Source organism: Diabrotica undecimpunctata, chromosome 2, assembly GCF_040954645.1.
Source record: "Diabrotica undecimpunctata isolate CICGRU chromosome 2, icDiaUnde3, whole genome shotgun sequence".
NCBI lineage: Eukaryota > Metazoa > Arthropoda > Insecta > Coleoptera > Chrysomelidae > Diabrotica > Diabrotica undecimpunctata.
The window spans coordinates 61,489,835-61,516,513 of record NC_092804.1 but is presented as its reverse complement, the minus strand read 5'-3'; the positions used below and the strand labels follow the sequence as shown (position 1 = coordinate 61,516,513).

General features: G+C 34.3%; 1 protein-coding gene across 1 annotated transcript in view; it reads right to left on the bottom strand.

Moving 5' to 3' along the window:
* ckn (CRK like proto-oncogene, adaptor protein) overlaps positions 1–24,865 on the bottom strand; it is a 474,381-nt gene extending 449,516 nt beyond the window's left edge. Inside the window, exon 1 of the mRNA XM_072523031.1 lies at positions 24,450–24,865. The gene's annotated coding sequence lies outside the window, so the exon portion shown is untranslated. The remainder of the gene's footprint in view (positions 1–24,449) is intronic.
* Between the last annotated feature and the right edge of the window lie 1,814 nt (positions 24,866–26,679).

The following is a 26,679-nucleotide window of genomic DNA, read 5'->3' as shown; positions in this document are numbered from 1 at the left end:
TACAGATTTTTTGTTTTAACGTATATCATTGACAATAAAAGTAAATAACTTTTTTTCAAAAACGACATTTAAACAATATTTATTAGCATCTTATATTGCTCCGAATGGCTTAATGGTTTAGAAAACTACATAGAGAGATCGGCTTATAACGAGGTAATTAGTCTGCCATTTCAGTTCTCGTTAAAAAGGGAGTCTACTGTATATATATATATATATATATATATATATATATATATATATATATTTATATATATATATATATATTTATATATATATTTATATATATATATATATATATATATATATTAATATATATATATAATATATATATATTTATGTATATGTATATATATATATATATATATATATATATATATATATATATATATATATTCATTGCTTTTTATCGCGCCAGTCATCATCCTGTAGATGCCTTTCGGTCTTGGCTTGCCAATACTCTCTTGCCATGTCTTTCTCGGACGTCCGCTTCCTCTTTTCTGTACTGGTCTCCACTACATAATTTTCTTTGGCCTCCTGTCTTTATTCATACGTCTTACATATCAGCACCACCTCAAACTCTTGGGGTCAATGGTGTCAATTATTGTTGTCTCAATGCCTATTCTTTTCCGTATCTCGTCATTTCTTATTTTGTCGTGAAGTGTTAGATTTCAACAACGTCTCCAAACCCTTTTTTAAATTTTGTCATTTGCCACATCTTAGCTCCATAAGTTGCAATGCTTTCGACTAGGGTCTTGTTGATTCTGATTTTTGTATCTTGTCTAATTTGTGTGTTCTGCAATTTAGTTGTTTGGTAGCTGCTTACCTTTTCCAATTGGTTTCGCAATTTCAATCATACTATGGTGGGTCCTCTTTAGTAATTGTAACTGCAAGATACTTGTATGACTCAACATTCTAATTTTACAGTGGTCTAGCACTAGATTATTTTGATCTACTTTTCTAACCACTAGATTAGATTAGATTAAGAGAGGTGGCCTTTCGGCCTATTGCGACCTTTTCAAATGCGACCTTTTCAGATCTATTGTGGTCCTCTAGTCCTAGATAACATTCTCTAGCCTGACCCTTTTTATAAAGTCTAGTAGCTTCGAGACTGTACCTTCCATGTAGCTATTTGCCGGTGGATTTTCTTCTCCTAATGCAAAGAACCGCACATTTGCCAGACTGTCACACTGACATAAAATGTGCTCTGCTGTTTCTTCTTCGAGGTGACATAATCTGCACAGGTCATCATCTGATAATCCCATCAGCTTCAAGTGCCTATTCAGCTTACAGTGCCCTGTTAGAAGACCTACTAAGACCTTGACTGTTTTCCTGTCTTTGCTTATTAGGTCTGCCGTAAATTTTGGCGACTGTTCTGTAATGAACTGTTTCGCCTGTCTTTGTCCTGGTGAATTCCTCCACCATTCCAGAGACTTGTGAGCTAGCCACTTCCTTGTAGCCGTTCTTGTTACTGATTTAGCAACTCCGCAGAAGGGTTCCGGTCCAATGAATAGCAATGATGAGCCTTGTTTGGCCATTTCTTCTGCTTTTTCATTGCCCTTATGACCCTCGTGCTCCGGTACCCAGGCTACCGTAACCTTGCTACGGTCTCCTAGTTTATTTAAGACACACACGCAATCCCATACTAGCTTAGAATTGACCTCTACAGAATTGAGTGCCTTAAGCGCTACCTGACTATCTGTGAAGATGGCAACTGAATAGAACGTTCTTTCCTGCCTTTCTATTTCTTTCACGCAGTGATGGATTGCAGTTATTTCCGCCTGGAAAACTGTCACATCCTTAGATAGACTTACCGGGAAATCTATCCCTTGATTTGTCCCTACTATGCCGGCTCCCACACCCTCCGATGTTTTTCAGCCATCCGTATACCAGGTAGCAGCAGCTTGTATGGGTACACCTTTATTCCAGTCTTCCCTGCCTGGTATCTTAATTGTGAACTTATTGCTAAAGCTATATCTCGTAACTGTTGCATTCCCCATCACAATATCGGCTTTTAGCTCCTCGATTAGCTTTCTGTTGTCAGTACCATGCATCTGGCTTATATGTCGCTGACTATGGATTAATCTGTGCATCACGGATCTGGCTTCGTCCTGTATAAAGATATGAAGTGGTGATAGATTCAACAGGACTTCAAGCGATGCAGTAGGAGTTGTTTTTAGGGCCCCCGTAATACACAAGCATGCTAGCCTTTGTGTATTACCTAGCAGCCTTATTGCTCCCACTTGCTGCGTCTTTGTCCACCACGTCACCGAGCCATAGGTTATCATGGGTCTAATAACCCTTGTATATAACCATAGAGTCATTTTGGGGTTAAGTCCCCAATTCTTACCGCACATTCTTCTACATCTGCCCAAGGACATAGTAGCTTTCTGTGTGGTTTTTAGAATGTGAGTATTCCATGTAAGCCTATGATCAAAATATACCCCAAGGTATTTTGTTTCTTTGGCAAATGAAATTTCCACTAAATATTCGGTATTTTCCGTATTTACCGTCAAAACCAAGTCTTGTATTCTTCATCCAACTCTCTTATCATATATGTTACATTATCCCCATCCTCAGTTAAAATGACCTGGTCGTCAGCAAAGTGCAAAGTGAAATGTTTATCGTCATCTATGTTATAACACGTGTGTGCTCATCGTCGTAGTGCTGAATTTAAATTAATTTTTAAATAAGCCTTGTCTTAAACCTTCAGCTTTAGCTTAATTACTAGCACAATTCTTCTTTATTGCAGGCTACAATTTACTGAGAGGTATGCTATCATAGGCTTTTTTTAGTTCTATAAATATCATGTTAAGTTTTTGGCTACTCTTTTTTCTAAAAGCTGTTTGTAAGTACAAGATCTTCCTGCATGGAATCCATTTTGCTCCTACTCTCCCGTAACTTGGTTCTGTATTCTTTCGTTTATAATCTTGCCGTAAAGGATAGAAACAGAGTTAGTTGTTTCACTTATATATAGTTGCAGTACTTTCTTCTGTCACCTTTTTATGGATGTTTTATACGAAGGCTGTTGTATTCGGGGGCAGTTTTTCGTCTCTCAAAAAGCAATGATACACAAAGCTCGTGTTGCGGTACCGAGTCCGGTCCATACTTTAAAAGTTCAATAGAGAGACCTGCAGGTCCAGAAACTCGTTCATTATGCGCTATAAATAGAATATTCTTTACTTCAGATATTATTGAGTTTTCTTCTGTAAAAGATGACTCTGACTGGAAAGACTGGTCATTATCCTCAGTAAGAAGTTATGGACGATCTTAAGTCAATAGATTTTGAAAATAATCTTTTCAATCTTTTAGCGTTATTAGGCTGATATGAGCTTTTTCCTTTCTGTTCGTTCTTAGGGATTTCATTGTTCTTCATGCTTTACTTTTTTGCTTTCAGTACTGCTTTTTTGACATCTTTGCAATATCTTGTGTAGTATTTCCGATCATTTGTGTGTTTTGTCATTAACCGTATGTTATGTGCCCGTTTTTTCTCTGCTACATTTGCTCTAATATCTTGACTCTAACATTGTTTTGTATTTATTCGATCTAGCATTTGTTCTCCTAAGGCTTTTTATAGCCGCTACATTTATACATTCTATTATATTTCCATACGTATTAAGGGCAAACGAATACGCCACATTATTAAGCATTAAGTTTAATCTCATACTATAGAGAAATGCTGTCGACTCATCTTTTAAACTATTTATATTGTACCTTTTTCATAAATTTCTCAATAATACAGATCTACTAAATTCTCAGAATGTGTCGCTAATGGGAAAAAGGTTTGTGTCTCTACAAGATAATGGTCCATTTCACATTCTGCTCTGTAATCTCTGACATTGTAAATACGTAGCCAGGAAGTCCGTCTGGCTTTATTGTAGTAGATAATTGATTTTTGCTGTAGTGTAGATTAAGTCCATGTATCTTTGTGAATGTCTTTATGTTTGTAAAATCCATTTTGTATACGCAATGAATATTGCAGATATATTTCTATGAGCCTATCTCCATTGTCATTTACAACCTTCTCTCCATACGGCCCGACAACGGCATCATTTGTTAGCTCCTGTGTGTCCATTCAAGTCTCCCAACATAAAAATTTCCTTTCTGCTGATGATATTATCTAAAAGTTAACTTAGTTTTTCATTGTGGTCGTCTTTAGCGGCAACCATGTCATTGTTGGATGGTACATACACCCTTATTATTATTATTATTATTTAATAACCTTTTACGATGAGTTTGACTTTTAAGTTATGAGTTCATTTATAGTATCTTAGTCTTTGATACATCTGGCTATCTTATTTTTAATGAGTAGAGAAACACCCGCCTTTGCTCTTTAATCCTTACTTTTTACACTTCTCTATAGATGTACGTACTCATCTATCTGTTTACTTCCCCTTCCTTTCTTTTTCGTTTCAGTAAAAACTGTCATGTCTATTTGGAAGCGTCTTAGCTCATTTACATTTAACCTTCTTCTGTTTAGTATGCAGTCCTTTAATATTCCAGGTGCCAATATTCATAATCTTCTTCTGCCAAACATTTGCCAAACATTACAAGACACAATTCTGGAAAATTTTGCATGAATTAAACGCTTGGTAGAAGCACGATAGAAAGTCTGTGCTTATCGAGAAAGAAGAAATATTTGGATTATGGATTATGGATTAATCAAGGACAAATGCTCGTCAGGCGTTTACTGAAGGTTTGTCTACCGGATTAGAATTTACAACTGATGTTTGATTATTAGGCATATGAGAGGAGATAAAGGATTTGTTGGTAAAGGTTTGTTAGAGTTTGTTTCAAGCTCTTTGAAACACCTGGAAAAGCATCAAATTTAGTATACTATGCTATTTGACGATTTTAACGCAAAAATAAGTAACAAACCAGTTGAGTCCGAAACTTTAATGGGTATACATTGGTATGTAGAACGAAATAAACGAGGAGGTGGGTTATGCCACTATCTACATCAACATGGTATCTACGTAGTAAATACCTTTGTTGATAAAAAGACACATATAGCATGGATATGAGCAAACTCTATCAGGACTGTTAACAATTAGAACGATTTTATTCTGCCAGTTAAAAAATATATTATCCAAGATACAACAATTTTAAAATTCCACCGTAGCCGGTCATAAGTCCGGTTGAAAAAGGAAAAGGGTGAATGGTTAGTGGATGAGTCTTGGTATCAGTAACTATCCCAAGTCACTTCTGTCATTAAATACCAAGCAATGATCTAGTTGACATACGTCAATGAGACTAACAAATGCTACCCGCGATGGGATGGGTGAAGGCGAGACTCCAGCACCTTAAACCTAGCAACCCTTGGCTAAGATATGGTAACCCTAACAGAAAAGTCCCTAGCCCTCCAGGTTGGGAGTTGGGCTTGGTGCTAACAACCCTATGCTGTAAAAAGACATGTTTACGAGATCTGCCGCTAAAGAAGCCGAAGGAACTTACGACAACGACCAATACAGCGTAATAAGAACAAAGATTTAAAGAATGGGCTGACACTTTATGAACTTGTAAATCTTAAAACATTAAATACTACTATATAATACGTAGTATAGATTTCTAACTTAATATAAAGCACATATTTATGCTGTGCAAAAAGTGAGATGGACTGATTGACTGAAGGAATTATCCAGAAGAGACAATGTGATATGTGATATATATTACACATGTCCCGAGACCAATAAAGAATTCGGGACCACATTCATTGTTAATAATTATGGACTTCAAACTAATGCGCCCACGAATATGTTATCTAAGAGTAAGAGATAAGTTTTTTAAGAATAATAGAATTTGCAGCTTCCAAGGTCATGCTTATCAAACATGGAGGTAACATCATTATACCTCATTATACATAAGTATACATAAAATTCACAACATAAGAGTTAAAGCCTGGAAGCAAATGCCAGAGGAATGGTGCACTGGAATCATATGTCCACTGCACAAAATGAGAGATTTGTAGAGAGAAATGTAAAAAAATATAAAATATAATATACACAATATTCTCCAACAGTCTGTATAGCCGTTTAAATATGTACAAATAAGAACTCCTTGGCGAATATCAAAGCGGATTTGGGACAGGTCGATCAAAAATTGAGCAGATTTTTGTACTCAATTTTTGTTTTATATAATTTTTAAATTATGAAGGAAAACGCATTTCCATTCTCCTCCGCCAATCCTCCCGGTCCAAGGTATGCTCCTCCTCCAAACCTTTCGATTCCATCGCTCTTCTAATGCCTTTATTCCATGACCGTCGAGGCGTCGAGGGCTTCCATCTGTGAAGTTTTGGGGCCAACATTCGGCAGGAATTCTCAATAGGTGTCCAAACCATTTTAAACCTCTTCTTTCTATTCTGTCAATGACCGTTTCTGTAGCATTCCTGGTATTTCTTATAGATTCGTTGGTCTTCCTTTTAAGCCTCGATGTTCTAGCACTTCTTCTCAAATAATCCATTTCAACTGCCAACAATCTTCTCTTCAGGTCTGCATTAATTGTCCATACTTCAGAGCCATAACAAAGAACTGATTCAACCATGGTTTGCCTATTCTTTTTTTTGTCCCTTTGGAAATGTTTAATTTCGGTTTCTCCGAAGGAGAGAGAGAGTTTCCCTCTAAGACAGGCAATTCAAAGTACAAATACAAGGCGATCTGTCACAAACCTTTATACCATCTGCGGGGTTACGATAGAGAGACGCGTTGGAGTCTCTTCTCATCAATATAACATTAGAATAGACTATAAGAGATGCCGAGTTACACAATAGGGGAGCAATTTTTAATAAGTCAATGCAGATTATGGCTTACGCTGACGATTTGGATTTGATGGGACGCACCACACGGGGACTTAAGGATATGGTTTATACTTTTTTCACTGTACAAAATATGGGCCTTAAAATAAACGAACAAAAAGCAAAAATGTTGGTATAGATTCCAAATAACAGAGATAGAGCTAAATACACCAAACAAAACTTCAGTATTGACCACTAAAATTATGAGGCTGTAAATAAGTGTACCTATCTGAGTTCCCTCATAACAAGCGATATTGACACATCTGAAGAAGTAAAACGAAAGATATTGCTAGCGAACAAATGTTATATAATAACAAACCTTAGAAACTACCGGCCTATAAGCTTGTTATCACAAGCATACATACTTTTCACTCGGAGTATTACAAAATGACTAAATTCCAAGCTACATCGATACTAACCACGCGAGCAGACAGGATTTAGGTCAGGATACGGTATAAATGATAACCTATAAGTCCTAAAGAGACCTATAAAGAAAAGTATGGATTATAGTGTACGACTTACCTTAATATTTGGATTTAGACTATGATAAAGGGTTTGATACAGTCTACCAATATAACATGTGAAGGTTTAGCACAATACTAGTATATACTACAATAATCAAACGTATCTATAAAAACGCTACAGCAAGTGCATCTCAAAGATACTAGGAAATTTCGGACTGAAAGGAGATACTATTTTCCCTAAGTTATTTTCACAGTATTTCCAAGCACGGGACGATTCGGAGAAGACGAAATTAGAAACGACAATTTAAGTCGGCTAATTAAAATATGTCGAGAATACGAGTTGGCCATAACCAACACAAGATTTCAGCATAAGAGCATACATAGATACACATCGGAGGAACCTAGTAGAAACCAAAGATCAATTATTGATTTAATAATAGTTAAAAAAGCCGGCAAAACAATAATACAAGATGTAAGAGTATACAGACACGCAGAATGTGCAAGTAACCACCGATTAGTACTAGGGAAGTTCATTTTCACGGGAAGGCAACAAAAAGACAATATCCAAAAAGATGACGAGATTCAAAAAAACGTTCATACAAGGCATAAAGCAGAACTTCTACAACAATTTAGTATTCGGACACTATATAAGAATAGGTTACAGAATACGCTACAGATGAACAAAGAATGGACACCAAAAGGAAAAAATAAACAAAGCGTCAAACGAAGTTCTAGGTATTGAACAACACAAAAATAAATATTTGGAGAAATACAGTGACGACCTAGAAGAAATGATTAAAAGAGAAAAAAGTACGTTTCATAAATGGCTAAACGACAGAACTCCAGGAACACGAGAAGAATATGTTACCCTCAGACAACAAATGAAGCAAGGAATAAGGCTGGAGAAGAACGAATACTGGCAGAGAATGTGCAGAGGCAGATAATTACATAAAAGGAGTTTACAAAGCATTACACAAAATTATTGCAGGAAAATAGAGCGTATATCTCACAAGACCCTGTGACAACAATAACAGAGGAAACCAAAATTTTAGAGAAAGATATAACTAAAGCACTAAAGAAAGCAAAAAACAACAAATCACCAGGACCAGGGAACATAAAAAGGGAACTGGAAGTAGGAGGGGAGATTACAGAGGAGTGAAATCTATTATATATGTCCTCCATTTTCAAACAAGTGACAAAAGGTCATTAAATAACTATAGAGAGATGATTGTAATGCTTTCAACTGCAAAAATCTTTTCCACAGTATTAAAGGAAAACATAGAACAACACATGGACCATTATGCCGAAGAACAAACCGGATTCTAAAAAACCAGATCTTGTCTAGATAATATATTCATCATGAGTCAGGTGATAGGCAAATATGAATAAAATAGCCACAACACACAACAGAAAAGGCAATGGAAAGAGCAATGTTAGGTATACGATTGTCAGATAAAACGAGGAACGACTGAGTAAGATCAATAATAAAAGTTAAGGATATCACAAAGAAAATTGCCAAATTCAAATGTTGCTTCGCGGGTTACACTGCTAAACAAAAAGACCAACGTTGGAACGCTACAATACAACATTGGAGACCTTACAAAGGTAGATGACCAAGAGAAAGAGCACAGATAAGATGGGTGGACGACATGAAAAGAATAGAAGGAACAAAATGGAAGTATTTTACTTAGGATAGAGATCGATGGAAGGAGTTGGGTGAGGCCTATGTCCAAAAATGAACGAGAGAAGGCTAAGAACAGACAGGTGATAGAAAAGAACAAAGATTAAGAGATGGTGTAGAAAATGCGGAACAGTGGACATACCAGTATAAGAGAATGTAATACATTCACTAATTTTCGCAGATGACTAAGTCATTTTTGCAGAAGACAGGAAGGATATGGAATATATGATAAGGATATTACAGGAAGAATATGAGCTATGGGGACTCAAGATAAATATATGTAAGACTGAATATTTATGTATTGGATTCGAGGTTGCAGATTTAAACTTAAGTTTAGAAGAAAAGAATATTAAGAATTGTAGGACTTTTAAGTATTTAGATAAAATTTAGGTAAATGATAAGCCGAGATGATACTTGTATGAAAGATATAGAAATGAAAATAGCACGGTGAAACAAGCAACGAAAGCATTCCATGGAGTGATATGGAACATCGATACAAAATAAAATCAGAACAGTTGAACTATACTTTATAAGAAGATGTCTACAAATTACCAGAGCGCATAGAATAAGAATAGAGGAAATATTGAACAGAATGAAAGTAGATTGTTTAATTGCAAAAAAGTTGGAAAACAGAGCGCCGCAGTGGTACGGGCATATACAAAGAATGCCAGAGCACAAGTGGCCGAAAAGAATGTTGGACTGAGACCCACCCGGAAAAAGATGGAGAGGAAGACCTGCTACAAGATGGAAAACATACATAGGAAATGTTATAATAGATAGGAACCTCAGAGAAAATGACTGGGAAAATAGAGTGCTGCGGAGGACGAAAGCGGCAAACTCATAATGGGAAAAGCCGAAGAAGAAAAAGATAATAATCCTTGGTTTTCAGCAAAAGTATCGACACTAAAGGAAATCAGATAGATGAGACTGCTTCGTACAAATATTTAGGCCACGAAGTATGTATTGCTAGAGATAATCAAACATACCAATTCAGATCTTCCCGTGTCTTAAACGAAAGGTTTTTAATCAATGAGTATATCTTGCCTCTCATCACGTACGACACAGAAACTCTTACTAACAGTAAGAGTTCATAAGAACGAAGAGAAACCAGAGTCAAGATGCTGTGAAAAAATATCAATTCTGAAATTACATTGAACAGGACATGTCGCGAGAGTGGATGATAATAGGTGAACTATTATCGGATGAAGACCAAAGAAAATGCCTTTAGAAATTAGGGGCTTTCTCCAACAAAATAAACCGACACCGACGATTTTCCAACAAAATGGACTGACAATTTACGATGTATACATACAAACTGGATACAAAGTGCATTGGATAGGGGGATGTAGAAGAATTCAATAGAGGTTTTGTTTTGTCGTTTTTGGCGTTGGTCCAAATTTTTAAGCTAAATGATGATGATGATGGATAAAATAATAGAAGAAGTTGCCTCTCTGAACCTAGAATAGAAGCTAGAGAACAACTAAGCAGGTTTTGCTACGCAGATGAGGCAATAACAATAGCTGAAATAGAAGGTGATTTGCAAAGGAAAGTTTATTAAAGTACCACTACTCTTTTTACCAAAAGCTTTGGTAAAGGTCCTTTGGGATGTAAGATAAAAGAAGAACAAAAAAAACTGCAATATTTCAAAAATATAATGCGTTGCAGAAAAATACGGCATCTTAAGGCTCAGAACCTTAAGACAAAATAGAGGGCAGAAGGATTGTCGAAAGAAGATAAATATCTTGCCTAAATAATCTAAGAGAGCTCCAAGAGAGAGCTGCAGCTCCAAACAACTCTTTAAAGCAGTTGCTTCGAAAGTTATAGTGTCTATGGTTGCCAACCTCCGTAACGAAGCTAGCAATTAAAGCAGAAGAAGAAGAAAATAAGCGATTTTTGTGGCTTGACAGTTGTGTTGCTAAAAATAGAATGGTTGTTTTAAATGCCAAGGGGTAGACGATTCTCACTAACTTTTTAACACGTGTTTAAACAAGCCCGAGTAGGAGAGCGACATTTTTAATATTATTTGAAATTTAATTTCGTCTGAGAGTAGTTATTATAAATGGTTATAGCCATTATAAAATGGTTGAAAATTGTATTAGGATAGTAATCTTAAGGATAGTTTATCTTAAGTATAAATAAATTTTATGAAAGTGTTCATTTAACATCATTTGGATTTACAAAGGGTGTACCCAATATCGTTTTATTTGACGTATTCTCTGACGTCGTACCGGAAAAATTGCAAAGCATGATTCCTCTATCAAATCCAATTGCGATTATTCTCTAAATATACCGCGTCAAAGCGACTAAACTGACGAACCAACTTAATCGTTCATTTGCTTGGACCCATGGACATAGCGTTAAATAATCGTCGCGAAGGTGTTAAAATCTGTAGTGAAATTATTAATAACATCAGATACGCAGATTACACCTCCATAATGGCAGAAGAGACTAGAAGACCATCAAATCCTGTTAAACGCTGTAAACAACGAATGCACTAAAAGGGGCTTAACAATCAACGCAAAGAAAACATAATCGATGGTGGTCGGAAAAATTAATATCGAATACTCAATACTAAAATTAGATAACAAAATCTTGGAAAGGTTGGAATACTTCTGATATCTGTATAGTGTATATTAGAAGCGTTCGAGTTGTGTTACCGTCGCATGCTCAGAAACCCGTGGACAGCACACATATCTAACGAAAGTGTGCTGAAGACCATGCACAAAGATCAAGAATTGATCAACATCATCAAAATAAGTAAGGTCCAATACTTCGGCCATATAATAAGAGGACCTAAATATCGCTTAATCCGGTTGATCATTCAGGACAAAATCGAACGAAAACACTGGGTAGGAAGAAAGCAACTGTCCTGGCTGCGTAACTTTAGACAATGGACAGGTCGAACGGTCGAGCAATTGTTTCATCTAGCTGTCGATCGAGAAACATTTCATCAGCTTGTTAATACGACGATCGCCAACGCTTGAAAACAAGCACGGCACACAAAGAAGAAGATGAACATAGGGTACGATGAAGAAATTACAAAAATACTAACCGAAAGGACAACATAAATAAATGGGAGAGACAATGACGTTGTTTCTGGTGTGATAATATTAATGAAATGGATAGAAATAGATTGGTGCAGTAATGGATTAGTACAGTATTGGAGCAATTCTTGAAGATCAACCAACTAGCTGTAAACCATAAGGAAAATCAGCGATGCTCTGTTTTCTGTACTACATGAGATCTATCAAGCACTAAAAAATAATCTTGATACTGCCACTGTTTTTTGTGACTATGCTAAAGCTTTTGATTGCGTAAATTACGATATTTTGATAAAAAAAACTAAATTTCTACGGAATTCGGGGTATTTCTTTGAATTGGTTCCAATCTTACTTGAGGAATAGGAAACAACTAGTTAGAGCAAATGATACTGACTCTAGTCACAAAAACACTGTATGTAGAGTACTACAAGGTTCAGTACTGGTTCTTCTCTATCATCACTAACTTAAAAATCGATGGAAAAATTTTTCTTTTTGCTGATGATAATAGTAGGGGAGGACGGGGTAATGCCGTCATACGGGGCAATTCCGTCACCGAGTATTTTTCACAATATATTAGTCCTGCACGCACCTGACTAACGCTGAGACATAGCTTCCGATTGAGCGTGCTTTGATCAGTACAGATATTGCCGCTTTCAAGGTTAGTTCGTGCGAATATCAGTAAAACCGTTATAGTTTCATATTTCTACTTCTGCCGTATTTATAACTCGAGGTAAGTGTGATAATAAGGTTCTTAACTGGTTTGTTGAATATGTCCTTTAATAATATGATACTTTAGATACTTTTCGGTGAGATTGCCTTTAAATGTTTGGTTATTATTTGTAGTATGTAGTGATATATCCACCATGTTGTTCTCGAGGGGTAATTCCGTCACTTTACTTCGGGGTAATGCCATGACGGTATTACCCCGTAGTTTCTTATTGAAATGAATAGGTTAACAACGCATTTTTTTTAATGATTTTCAGATGGTACGATCTTGTAAAAGAACAACAAAAAAGGCTATGTGGAAGGAGGAAAACCTCAAAAATGCTATTGAAGCGGTTCGCCAAAATGGTGTCTCGCAAAAAAAAGCAGCTACAATGTTTGGCATACCCCAAACAACATTAAGGGATAGGCTAAAGGCAAACGATGGTAGTAAGCCGAGATTGGGTCGGAAATGCGTTTTTTTGTACAGCAAGAACAAAACTTAGCAGAGCATGTGGTTAGCCTATCAAAACTATTTTATGGCATCACTACAAATGAACTAAGGCGACTGGCTTTCGAATTGGCCGAAAAACATCAAATCAAACACAACTTTAGCAAAGAGACCAAGTTGGCCGGGATAGATTGGTTAAATGGGTTTATCAGCAGGAATAAAATTAGTTTAAGAAAACCGGAAGCCACTAGCTTGAACAGGGTCAAAGCATTTAATAAAGACGAAGTTGATTTGTTTTACAAAAATTTAGACACTGTAATGACTAAATATAACTTTCCACCGAACCGTATCCATAATATGGACGAAACTGGAATTTCCACAGTACAAAAACCTGGAAAAATTTTTGCACCAAGAGGACAGAAGCAAGTGGGAAGAGTTACGAGTTGGGAGCGTGGCAAGAATATCACTGTAGTGTGTTCCATGAGAGCTTCAGGAATATATACGCCTCCAATGTTTATTAATCCAAGGAAACGGATGTCACATTTGTTGCAGCGAGGAGGACCTCCTGGAGCCATTTATAGATGTTCACATAATGTTCACAAGTCAAGTGAAGAGGACCCTGTCCTTTTGTTAATGCATAATCATGGAACCCATCTTCCTTTGCCATGTTATGACTTTTGCCGTTCAAACCACATTCACGTTGTGTCGCTTCCACCCCATTCCTCGCACAGACTTCAGCCCTTAGATTTATTTTTCTACGGGACTCTTAAAAATATGTACGTTCAATAAGGAGTGTGATAATTTTATTAAAAACAAATTTTCATCAAAAAATCACTCCATATGATATTGCTTATTCAGCAAAGCTTTATTGAGGATTGCTACCCTTGAAAAGGCAGTGGCAACATTCAAAGCATGTGGAAGTTTTCCGTTTCAACCAGATCAATTCAGTAAAGAAGATTTTGCTCCTGCTCATTCAGTCATAGAGCATATAAGTGTTGAGGACAAGGAGGAAAATTCTGAAACACTCAATGATACCTCTACTAATGAGGCACCTATTAATGAAAATCCTCCCGAAAGTCCTGCTACTGCTACTGCTATCGAGATTATTAATCGTAGCCAACCGGAGACATCGTCAGGAAAAGTAGATTTTTCAAAAAGCATTCTTGACATTTCACCAATGCCAACTAACAGGACCGATCCTAAACAAAAAGGTCAGGATAGAGAACAACATTTTATTATCCTGACTTCTACACCAATGAAAGATATCCTGCAAGATGCTAAAGAAAAAAGGGAGTTGAAGCCAAAAACGAAAGCAGTGAAACGAAATTTTACAGATTGCAAAAATAACAAAAATATTGTAAAAAAATCAAAAAAATTGAAACAAAACAGAAGGACGTTTATATCTAAAGACGAGCTTTCTAAGAATAAAAAAACACAGAAAATGAAAAAAACCATCAGACCAAAATTCGATTTTGATAAAACATCGTCAGAAGATTTTGATGATGACAAACTTTGTAATGATGATTCAAATGATGATATCTCCCTACCCACTGTGTTTGCCGACAAAGAAAAATGTTTAATTTGTGGAGAATTTGGAGACACTGAACTTTGGTATCGCTGTACACTTTGCTCGAAATGGGCTCATTCTCAATGCAGTTGAAAAGACAGTGCCAAAAATTATGTTTGTGACTTCTGTGAATAGAATAGTAGGTTGTTTTTAGGTTATGTTTTCATTTATCATTCATTATACTGATATTATTTTTTATATTATTCATTATATTATTTTTTATGTTTTCAAATAAAATTTCTATAAAGATATTTGCTTAGAACATGTTTTATAGAGAACTCTTATGTATCATTTCAGTTCAGTAGGTGGCGCCATTACCCCCTAGGCCTGGGGCAATGCCGTCACATTACACAAAAAAGTGTTGCGTTTTTTGTCGCTTAATCAAGGCGAATGAAAAATTTCTGAAAACTAATTTAAGTTAAAAACTTAGTTCTTAGATCGCTAGCATAGTTACATATTTCTTTCATCTCAAAATTAAGTCACAAAAAATGATGATCTCTTAAGCTGACGCCATTGTAACGCTTGCGTGCTACAATAATATTACAAGGCCAGAATCGCTCGTTGTCGAAGAGAATTAGGGCGGGGTTATAGAAACTATATCGTATTTTAAATTCAAGCACAATTAGATAATATGAAATTATAATTTATTATTGGACGCCACCCCTGGTTTATCCTCAAAGGGGAAGAGCAAAAAAAAATTAAGATTTATTGAAAGTGTACAAGAAAACTATTCTTTATTATTTCTTAGCAATGAACAAAAAGAAAACATTAAAAGTTACGTCATCCCAAAGGGATTCCAAAATATTATTTTATGTTAACATTATCATAAACAAAAAATCTTTGTATCGTATTAAATTAAGAATTGGTTATAAAGAAAATGAATGTATATATATATTAACCCCAAATTTCGAAATTTGTTTACATTGAAAATAATATAGTTATTTATCAACTAGGAACAATGAAGAAAATAAACCTTTAAATTAAATTAGAACACTTCACTATATTTTCATTTTTTTTGAGTTCATAATCATTTCTGTTGTCTTGAAAGTAGGTATAATAAAAATGGGTACAACCTTAATCTGCTCTGTTTCTCTTCTTGTTTAATAAGTCACCAAATAAACCATTGATTCAGCTACGTACTATATAAAATCACCACCATCCTAGATAAGAGGGGTTAGGGATTCAAAAAAAAAAATACTGCTACTGGGCCATGATCTGGAATAACTCCATAGCAATACTATCTTGCGACGAGTATTAGAAATATAATAGCAGCATTATAGCCTCTCCAATAAGGGTCTCTGAATTGAGACCCACTTTATAAAACACGTCTTAACGGTTGGACGGTCTTAACAGAAAAGAGCGAAGCGCTATCATGGCGCCTGAATCTGGAAATTGGGCGTGAGTGACAAGTTGAAAAATATGCTCATCTACCGGATATATTTGGGAATTACAGAAGAATCCTTGAGTCGGCTATAGGTAGGTACTTGACAGATAGATGGGGCTATTAGTTTTATTAAAAAAAATATATGATCGAAATATATAATGAGTTTCTTTTAAATCTTTTGAAACGGTTACACAGCCCTCCCCACGATTTCAACTGGGTACCAGCGTGGAATCGGACTAGGCATGGTGGCACACCATACTAACCTTTTCAAAAGTGGGAATAGATATACGGAGAGGTAAGACAAACAGAATGGACAAATGTAGCTACAATCTGGACTCACAGAATCCTTCTTTCACAACTCACGTGGGAACAACTCAAAGATTTCAGAACAAAGCGAAACAGAACGCATAGAAATGACTCAACTATAAAAATGTAAACAAAAAAAATTGCATTCTCACTCTCAAAATGCATAGGGTATTTCACCTATAACCAATATCATGAACAAAGCGGAATAAAACAAAACATATCTACAAATCATTATTTGAGACCAAATGCTCGCATTCAATCGAAACAATATAATTAAGATATTATTATTTGAAATTTCATAAGTAATATAAAGCAAAACATACTAGTGTTGTCACCAAGATACAAAACAGATAATTTACTGCGTAGTCGTTATGAGACCTAACACAATAAAACACAAAAAAAAATAATGTTATCGTTTGTTCGGAAGCGTAGAGTCTTTCATCTATGACTTAATCCACGAATAACATAAGAATAATAATACAATCGTATCATTAACGCCATAAGATACAAAATACAAATGTGTCATCGTTTGTTCGGAAGCATAGAGTCTTTCATCTATGACTTAATCCACGAATAACATAAGGTAATAACGCAGCGCGTCATTATAGACACATTTAGAAATACACAAATAAAAGGAAAGAGTTACTAATAGTTCAAAATTGGGTACATTAAAGTTCTACAAAGACAAGCCTTAATAAGTTTATTGGGAAAGGTAGACATCAGAATTTCTGTAAGACACATCTATATTTAGAAACAAAAAAAAAAGGCTGATGTTTAGTTATTAGTATGACAACTAGAATTTGTGATAACTAACGTGTATCATCCGCCTATAATAGGGACAACATTGGTAGGTCAACTTCGGGTAGGGTCAACTTCGGGTAGGGTCAACTTCGGGTAGGGTCTAAATAATTCTAGATTACATAACTAAACAGGTATTGGAGAACTAAAAAAAGTTTCCTGACGCGGGAGGCTGTTATTCTAGATTTATTACTGAAATACAATTATGAATGGCTTATCATTCCGACGAGTCAACTAGCGGGAATCCGCTTACTTCATCCCTAGCCTTCCTCAGTGTCTGGCCATTCAGAATATAGGATGTTAGACAGCAATAATCTTTTCAAACATTATTTTGGGGGGTTTCGAATAGAGAGTCGAAATTCGAAGGTCTTCACACTAAGAGTAAAACTTAGGCAAAATAAACAGATACTATAATGAACTATCATTGGTAACTAGACAGAGGAATCTTGATATCTTTGGTATAGATACCAAAAAAATTACTTGGATTTATAAATCCGTAAAATAAGATAAATTGAATTTTGTATCCACTTGAAGACAACTAAAGGTATGTACAATTTATTGTAATATAAACTAACATAAGCATAAAAATATCACATTCTACCAAGGCATTCTAAAAATAAAATGAGATTAAATTTTGCAAACACCCTTAAAATCAATATAGGTTCTTGGTCGGGGTAGCACAAACTCAAGATCTCGATCAATACAAACTACAGAGAGAATAATACCGAAGTAGAATAAGATAAGATAAAAATAAAATTTATGTTTAAAAGAAATACGACATATATACATATATATAGACATATTGAACACAATAATGATCAATATTATAATAATAAAAAGTAAAACAGTTCAACGAACTGGGGTGCGAGCCAAACTGAGTTGCTCTGGAGATCGACGTGCGGAGTCTCCTACACTACTTCCAGAGGCTCGTCTCTTTGCGACAACATCTGAGATACACAAAATTATTAATTGGAATAGGGATAGGTCCACTAATCCACTTGACTATAGCAGGATGCTCCCTGACTAATAGTCAACACCACCGACATAAAACAAGGGTTGTCGAGACAGCTCAAAAAAAAAATTGAAACGTGAAATCATGAAAGGGAAAGAAGCACTAAGGGACAGATTTGCCGAAGCAAAGTGGTATTCAATGTACTAAGTACTAGGGTATCAGTGCTGTACTGACCCCACGCCAAAAAAATTTGGAAAGGAAACGAATCCTCTCCAGGATAAAGTTCGCGTTAGCGCAACTCTTCCTGTACACGGGCCACGGAGGGATTGAATAGTCGCTGGAGAAGGTAGCAAAGATTAAGTACGCAAAGGCGTAAAGGGAATCAACTAAAAAATTAAAAATTAAGAATGGACTGAACATTTTAGAAGAAAGGTAGGATGGCCAATAGTTCCATAAGAATATCCTCTGGGATTGATCACAGTGGAAAATTTCCAAGCAAGGAAACTTCCAGAAGGACAAAAGAAGAAAATAAATCCAAACCGTTAATACACATCTTGGAGAAGCAGAAAGAAAAGGGGTATATGGCATACAAGCCACAATTGCTACACAAATAGTTTAGTCTAAAACTGATGTTTCCAAAAGAAACAAAAAAAATTGTAGGAGTCTTCCACGAAACAAAAACTGACGATAAGACTTAAAAGGAACGGAAGAATTATTACAACCTTCCAAAGAAATAGAAAAATATTACAGTCCATCGTCAATAATGAAAAAATCATGATGTTGGATGTAACACACCACAACAATAAAAAAGGTTGAACAGTAAAACATTTTTGACACCTAATTGAATCCAATATGGTCGTCATACAAATCACAAAGAAATGTTTACCATTCTTTAGCAGAACTCTAACAGAGTCAAAATAATATAAACTTTTAATTCTCAGTGGGTCATTTAACGGTAGTACCAGAACTATTTCAATTGTTAAACAAACGTGGTCTTAACGTCGACATAAAGATAAAAGGTAAATTCACAATAGGCGGCAGCGGGTTGTTTCACCTCTGTATATACAAAGAGTCACAATAGACAACAGCAAACTACTTCAACCTCACTTGTACCATATCGTGAACACAAGATAATAAATGAAAGCTTTTGAGCCTTAGCCAAAAGTCTCAAAGCAAAAGATATATGTGGTCTAATAAACTATTAGAAGACCGCAAAAATGTCAACGACAAAAAAAAGAAAGCTGCTGGATATACCAGTAGTCTGACATCACACAAATAACTCAAGATACAATAATACAGGTCACGTGCCTGTACGTCCTACAGGACATCTCGAGAAAAAAAAGGTAAAACCACAAATAACAATAAGTTCCAGTACCAAAAACATACTTCTACTACATCTGACCACACAAAGACATAAAATTAACATAACAGAAGGAGAATAACAATATTTCCGCTCTATATTCTCAACAAAGACGCCTTAGGCAGAGAGAAACGAAGTTATATCATTACTTCCTTATACATGCAAAACAAAAGAACAATGGACTGTAAAATATAGAAAGCATTTTCCTTTTCAGGAAATAAAATTTTCTTTTCAAAGTACGAAAAAGTTAAACTATGAAAAAATAAATTTTTAAAATAAACGAAAGACAAATTAAAAAGAAAATTTAACAGATAACAGATATTATATCAAAAACACCCAAAAAAGTATTCTGCAAAAATCCAGATAACACATTTTAAAATTACGTAGGTCGGGACAGCCTGTATATAGGTATAATTCCCGGCTGTTTGCCGCAAATAAAAACCATGAATCAAGGTTAAGAAATAAAATTCACTTAATTGATTTTTCAAATACCGAACGCTAAGAGCCATTTCGTTTATTTAAAATAAACACATTGAGAAATATAATTATTATGGTTCTATAAACAAATGAACAAAAAAGACTGAACTGCAAAGAAATTATCTACACACTTCATGAACGTAAACAAAATTTCTAACATGGAATGTTTATCTTAGACGAGTCTGTAAATACACAAATTAATATCGTTCGCATTAAGAATACCGACAAAAAGAAATTAAGCAGTGAATGTTTACATCACATCATTCCAAATCGTTTTATTTTGATCTCAGAAAATAGACGGAAATATTTCTACGTAATTTTACGAAGATTAAAAACGAATACATATAAATACTTTACAGAAAAAATTCTAAACTGATTAAACAAAAATTGGGTAAAAGCAAATACACAAACAACTTGAGTCTAAAATACGAAATGTAAACAGAAATCATAAACATATTACGTTGTTTTTATAATGAAGATACACGCTCCACGATTGGCGCGCCATTTTGTAACACTGCCGTATTACAATAATATATACATTCATTTTCTTTATAACCAATTCTTAATTTAATACGATACAAAGATTTTTTGTTTATGATAATGTTAACATAAAATAATATTTTGGAATCCCTTTGGGATGACGTAACTTTTAATGTTTTCTTTTTGTTCATTGCTAAGAAATAATAAAGAATAGTTTTCTTGTACACTTTCAATAAATCTTAATTTTTTTTTGCTCTTCCCCTTTGAGGATAAACCAGGGGTGGCGTCCAATAATAAATTATAATTTCATATTATCTAATTGTGCTTGAATTTAAAATACGATATAGTTTCTATAACCCCGCCCTAATTCTCTTCGACAACGAGCGATTCTGGCCTTGTAATATTATTGTAGCACGCAAGCGTTACAAAATGGCGCCCAACGTGGGGCGTGTATCTTCATTATAAAAACAACGTAATATGTTTATGATTTCTGTTTACATTTCGTATTTTAGACTCAAGTTGTTTGTGTATTTGCTTTTACCCAATTTTTGTTTAATCAGTTTAGAATTTTTTCTGTAAAGTATTTATATGTATTCGTTTTTAATCTTCGTAAAATTACGTAGAAATATTTCCGTCTATTTTCTGAGATCAAAATAAAACGATTTGGAATGATGTGATGTAAACATTCACTGCTTAATTTCTTTTTGTCGGTATTCTTAATGCGAACGATATTAATTTGTGTATTTACAGACTCGTCTAAGATAAACATTCCATGTTAGAAATTTTGTTTACGTTCATGAAGTGTGTAGATAATTTCTTTGCAGTTCAGTCTTTTTTGTTCATTTGTTTATAGAACCATAATAATTATATTTCTCAATGTGTTTATTTTAAATAAACGAAATGGCTCTTAGCGTTCGGTATTTGAAAAATCAATTAAGTGAATTTTATTTCTTAACCTTGATTCATGGTTTTTATTTGCGGCAAACAGCCGGGAATTATACCTATATACAGGCTGTCCCGACCTACGTAATTTTAAAATGTGTTATCTGGATTTTTGCAGAATACTTTTTTGGGTGTTTTTGATATAATATCTGTTATCTGTTAAATTTTCTTTTTAATTTGTCTTTCGTTTATTTTAAAAATTTATTTTTTCATAGTTTAACTTTTTCGTACTTTGAAAAGAAAATTTTATTTCCTGAAAAGGAAAATGCTTTCTATATTTTACAGTCCATTGTTCTTTTGTTTTGCATGTATAAGGAAGTAATGATATAACTTCGTTTCTCTCTGCCTAAGGCGTCTTTGTTGAGAATATAGAGCGGAAATATTGTTATTCTCCTTCTGTTATGTTAATTTTATGTCTTTGTGTGGTCAGATGTAGTAGAAGTATGTTTTTGGTACTGGAACTTATTGTTATTTGTGGTTTTACCTTTTTTTTCTCGAGATGTCCTGTAGGACGTACAGGCACGTGACCTGTATTATTGTATCTTGAGTTATTTGTGTGATGTCAGACTACTGGTATATCCAGCAGCTTTCTTTTTTTTGTCGTTGACATTTTTGTTGTCTTGAAAGTAGGTATAATAAAAATGGGTACAACCTTAATCTGCTCTGTTTCTCTTCTTGTTTAATAAGTCACCAAATAAACCATTGATTCAGCTACGTACTATATAAAATCACCACCATCCTAGATAAGAGGGGTTAGGGATTCAAAAAAAAAAATACTGCTACTGGGCCATGATCTGGAATAACTCCATAGCAATACTATCTTGCGACGAGTATTAGAAATATAATAGCAGCATTATAGCCTCTCCAATAAGGGTCTCTGAATTGAGACCCACTTTATAAAACACGTCTTAACGGTTGGACGGTCTTAACAGAAAAGAGCGAAGCGCTATCATGGCGCCTGAATCTGGAAATTGGGCGTGAGTGACAAGTTGAAAAATATGCTCATCTACCGGATATATTTGGGAATTACAGAAGAATCCTTGAGTCGGCTATAGGTAGGTACTTGACAGATAGATGGGGCTATTAGTTTTATTAAAAAAAATATATGATCGAAATATATAATGAGTTTCTTTTAAATCTTTTGAAACGGTTACACCATTACCCCGCCCTCCCCTATTACCTGGAGGAACTCTAATATTGTACTCTTCGTGTGATTATAACTTCTGATCTACTTAAAATAAAAAGCTGGTCCGACTCTAATTTACTCTCTTTTAACGTTCATAAGACAGTAGCATTTTCCTATAAGCTTTTCAACCATTGCTTCTAAATAACAGCCAGATCAGTTTCTTGCTTCAACAACCTTAAATTGTCCCTTCATATCAATTTGTTAAGTAAGAAACTTGCCTAAGCCTGCTATACAAAAGATCTGTTTCGAAGGAAATCAATTTAGCATCTTCCAAGATAACATATTTTTCTTTGTTCGAGTCTCATCTTCGATATGGCCTTCCTTTTTGGGGTTTTAGTACAGTTTTTGGCCTCAGTAGAATAACACATTGCAGAAGCTACTGCAAAAATCTCGAGATTTTAACTCTTTCCTCTTTTTATATTCTAAAAACTGTTTGCTTAATTCGTAAACACCTTCATGTTTTTCCAGCAAGAAATAATCATGACTACTCCACCAGAAATGCAAGCTTTGATGTGTATTTGCCGATCCCGTGCACTGAGTTAGTAAAAAAATCTATATTATATTCGGCAAAAAAACTATACAACCATCTCCCTTTGCAACTTAAATCTACAACTTATTTCTTTAAGTTCCGTAAATTGACAAGAGCCTATCTATCTGAAAGACCATATTATTCAGTGGCAGAATTTCTTAACGAATAACTAAGAAATTACAGTACGTTTAGATACAAGCAACAAAGTATTTTTATATATATTTGGGCATTACATGCAGCAGCTTAAACGTATTCGTAAACTAGTTCGTAAGAATTTTTTATGCAATTTGCAATTTAGTGAAATTTTGCAATGGATTGTATATGTTATTATCTTTTATTTTGTAATATTGACGATTTAAGTAATTTTAGTAAATTTTAATTGTTATTGTTAATTCTTTTGACTTTTTGTAAGCTTTTTCCATAAAATTGTACAATTTTCTGTGACAATAAACCATATTTCTAAAACCTCCCAAAAGGTTAGGAAATATGTGGCAATTTATAAAGCAGGCTTCGAAGAATTAAAAGAAACCATAGGTTTAAATAAAGAAGGAAAAAAGGAAGAAGATATTTTTGTAAAGTAACAACAAATGTGATTAGAAATATTTTATTTGACGTTTTGACTTCTCTCTCGAAAATTCATTACAAAACACAAATTTTTAAAAAATAAAAAGATTGTAAATGTTAACACGATTTCCGAGCTATAAGTCGAAACGTCTTTGTCAAAACTAAAGTATTCATAAACATTACATTTGTGGTTAATTCTCAAAAATATAATAATTAAAACGTAAAATGACACAAAAAAATTACTCCACAACCAGCCTTTTATGTGGAGAAGAACCTAACCTCAAACCTTTAAATGCTAATAGATGTCTACCTTTTGTAAATTTCTTTACAGTTTTAAACGCATAGTAATTTTAATGTTATAGTAAGATTATAATGGGAATAATCTTACAAAAAGATTTCTTCCATTGATTTTAAGGTTTGGTTCGACAGTCTTCAGTTCGATAGTTTCAGATGTTAATTTTTTACTTATACAGAGTACCTATATAAGTATATGTTAGTCTTTAATTTCGATCTTCTAGGTATATTTTTCGTGTATACAGCCGTATATACACTTAGTGTATATACGGCTCATGGATATACATTTCTGTCTACTTTTATATTAACACGAGATCTGAATAAAAATTTTGATATAACCGGTAAATATTGCATTCTTACTACCTGTCAGTAAACGATTTACCGAGTTCATCGTCTAGCCGCAAGATTATCGAGCCACTACTGGCCGGTGTTACGCTTATAGTATACTACGTTACACTTATTCATTCATAATATTAACACTCACCTGTAAAATGCCACCGTAGCCGGGGTGAAATTAACAATTTCTATGCGTAAGTTTCACTACTATGCACCTTCTCAAGATATAATTGAAATCTGGCCGTTTTAACCTCAAACCGCACAACTTCTAATGCCAACTACGAAAATCGATGCATTGTACAAAACCATCACTTAAAACATCACCCTTGATTTTCCGTCCAAACCGCAATAAACATCACTATTAAAATTCTCTATGTTCTTGGCTAATAAAACATCAAACGTCTTAGAATAAGTTTTAAGTATTTCAGGTACACACCTCTTCTTCGTGGGCCAATTCGTAACATATTTTTGGATAAGAACTCCAAAATCTACAGTGTAGATTTTTTACATTATCGAGAATAGCGTATGCCGAATTTTTTTAACCCGAACATATCAGTAAAACATAGCTTATTGTTTTTAACTATTGGTCGAGTTTTGTTTTGGCTATAAAACTGAACACTGCGTTGCCGGATTTCTGGACGCTTTCCCGGAAAATTTCTGTTTGCCGATCACAGATTTACGGCCTTTATCAGATATTTCTGCTCGGTTTATATAATATGAATGTAATCAAAAATAAAGAACTACTACATACATTTTTTAATCTTCTACATTTTTAATTAATTAACATCATATATAACAGCTGCTACTAAGACCGAAAAATTAAAATACAAATTTGCATTAAAATTTAAAAAACTAAAAAAAAATATTAATTTTCAGAACTTTATTTTTTCTCTTTATATAAGCTAGATCTTCTTTTTTTTATTATATATTAGATAAAGACTACACTATAAATGCCCATTATTACTTACAAACTTCCTATCAACTTGAGGGACCACAAAAAAATTAGTCAACGAAGTCAATAATATAACCCATAATAGAATTAATACCAAAGATGCCCCTGATCGTATTGTAGTGAGATATTATGATATTAGAATTCGTAAATAATCTTATCGTAAATACTATTGTTCCAATTAAAATTGCTTTGAATAGGAAAACTGGGCCTAACGTAATAATAGAGTGTGTTAATTTTAAAATATCTGAGTTGCCCTCCAAATTCGACCTTGCATGATCAGAAATATTGATTGTTATTTTGAACTAAATAAAGAGAATCACAGCGTCACAGCTCGATGTTATATAATCGTAAACTGACCAGGAGTCGGTTATTCTTCATTCAATCATTACTCGTATTTCAGTTAAGTTGTGTTTTGTAATGTGAAACATAAACATTCATAATAAATAAGTAATGTCATCGATACTCTATTATATACAGGGTGAGTCATAACTATTGGGACATATACTAAGGACAGGTTATTTGGACCAAAATATGGCTATTGGGCCAAATATACCTTAATAAAATGTTGCTGAGAAAAAAGATACAGGGTGTTAAAGTTAATTTTTGTTTTTCGTTTTTTGCTAATAGTTTCCCTGTATATTTATAAATTGCTATCAAAATTGGCACAGAGGCATAATCTTAGACAAGAAATAGTATTTTATTTACAATTTTACTTTTTGTCACAGAGGGCGCCACGTGGATCATTCCTAATGATCAAATTGAGTCTAAACTTTTTCTGATGAAACTTTTCAGTAATTTTTATTAGAAAATATGACGTAAACATCATTTTTACGTAAAATTGGTTCTCTTGTTTAAACATGATAATTTCAACCGTTTTCGATAAAAACGCAGTCGAACTGCTTAGAGTCTTAAAAAAGGATTTCAAATATTATTTCATTTATGAAAAGTATGCTTTGGACTGTCAGATAATTTTTTAATTTGACAGTGTAGTGTAATGTTGCATTTTTTAAAAGTAATCATTTCTTTTTTTGATTGAAATGCCTCGTCACAAGCATTTTACTAATGAAGAAATGCAAGATATGATTTGCGTATACGCACAAGAAAATTTTTGCGGTCGCTCGGCAGCCAGAAGGTATGGAATGTTATACGTAAACAGAAGGCAACCAAATTACAAAACTTTTGCAAGATTATATCGTAGTTAAGGTGAAACTGCGTCATTTCACACTAAAAATCGGGGTGGTCGACCGATACAAATCACACCTAATCAAGAAGATGAACTTTTGGTTCGAGTAGATGAAAATCCTGAAATAAGTTCACGACATCTATCAGCAGCAACAGGAGTAAGTTAGTCGTCTATTGTTAGAATTCTAAAAAAAGAGAACCTCCATCCTTATCACTTCACTCCTGTTCAAAATTTACTTCCAAC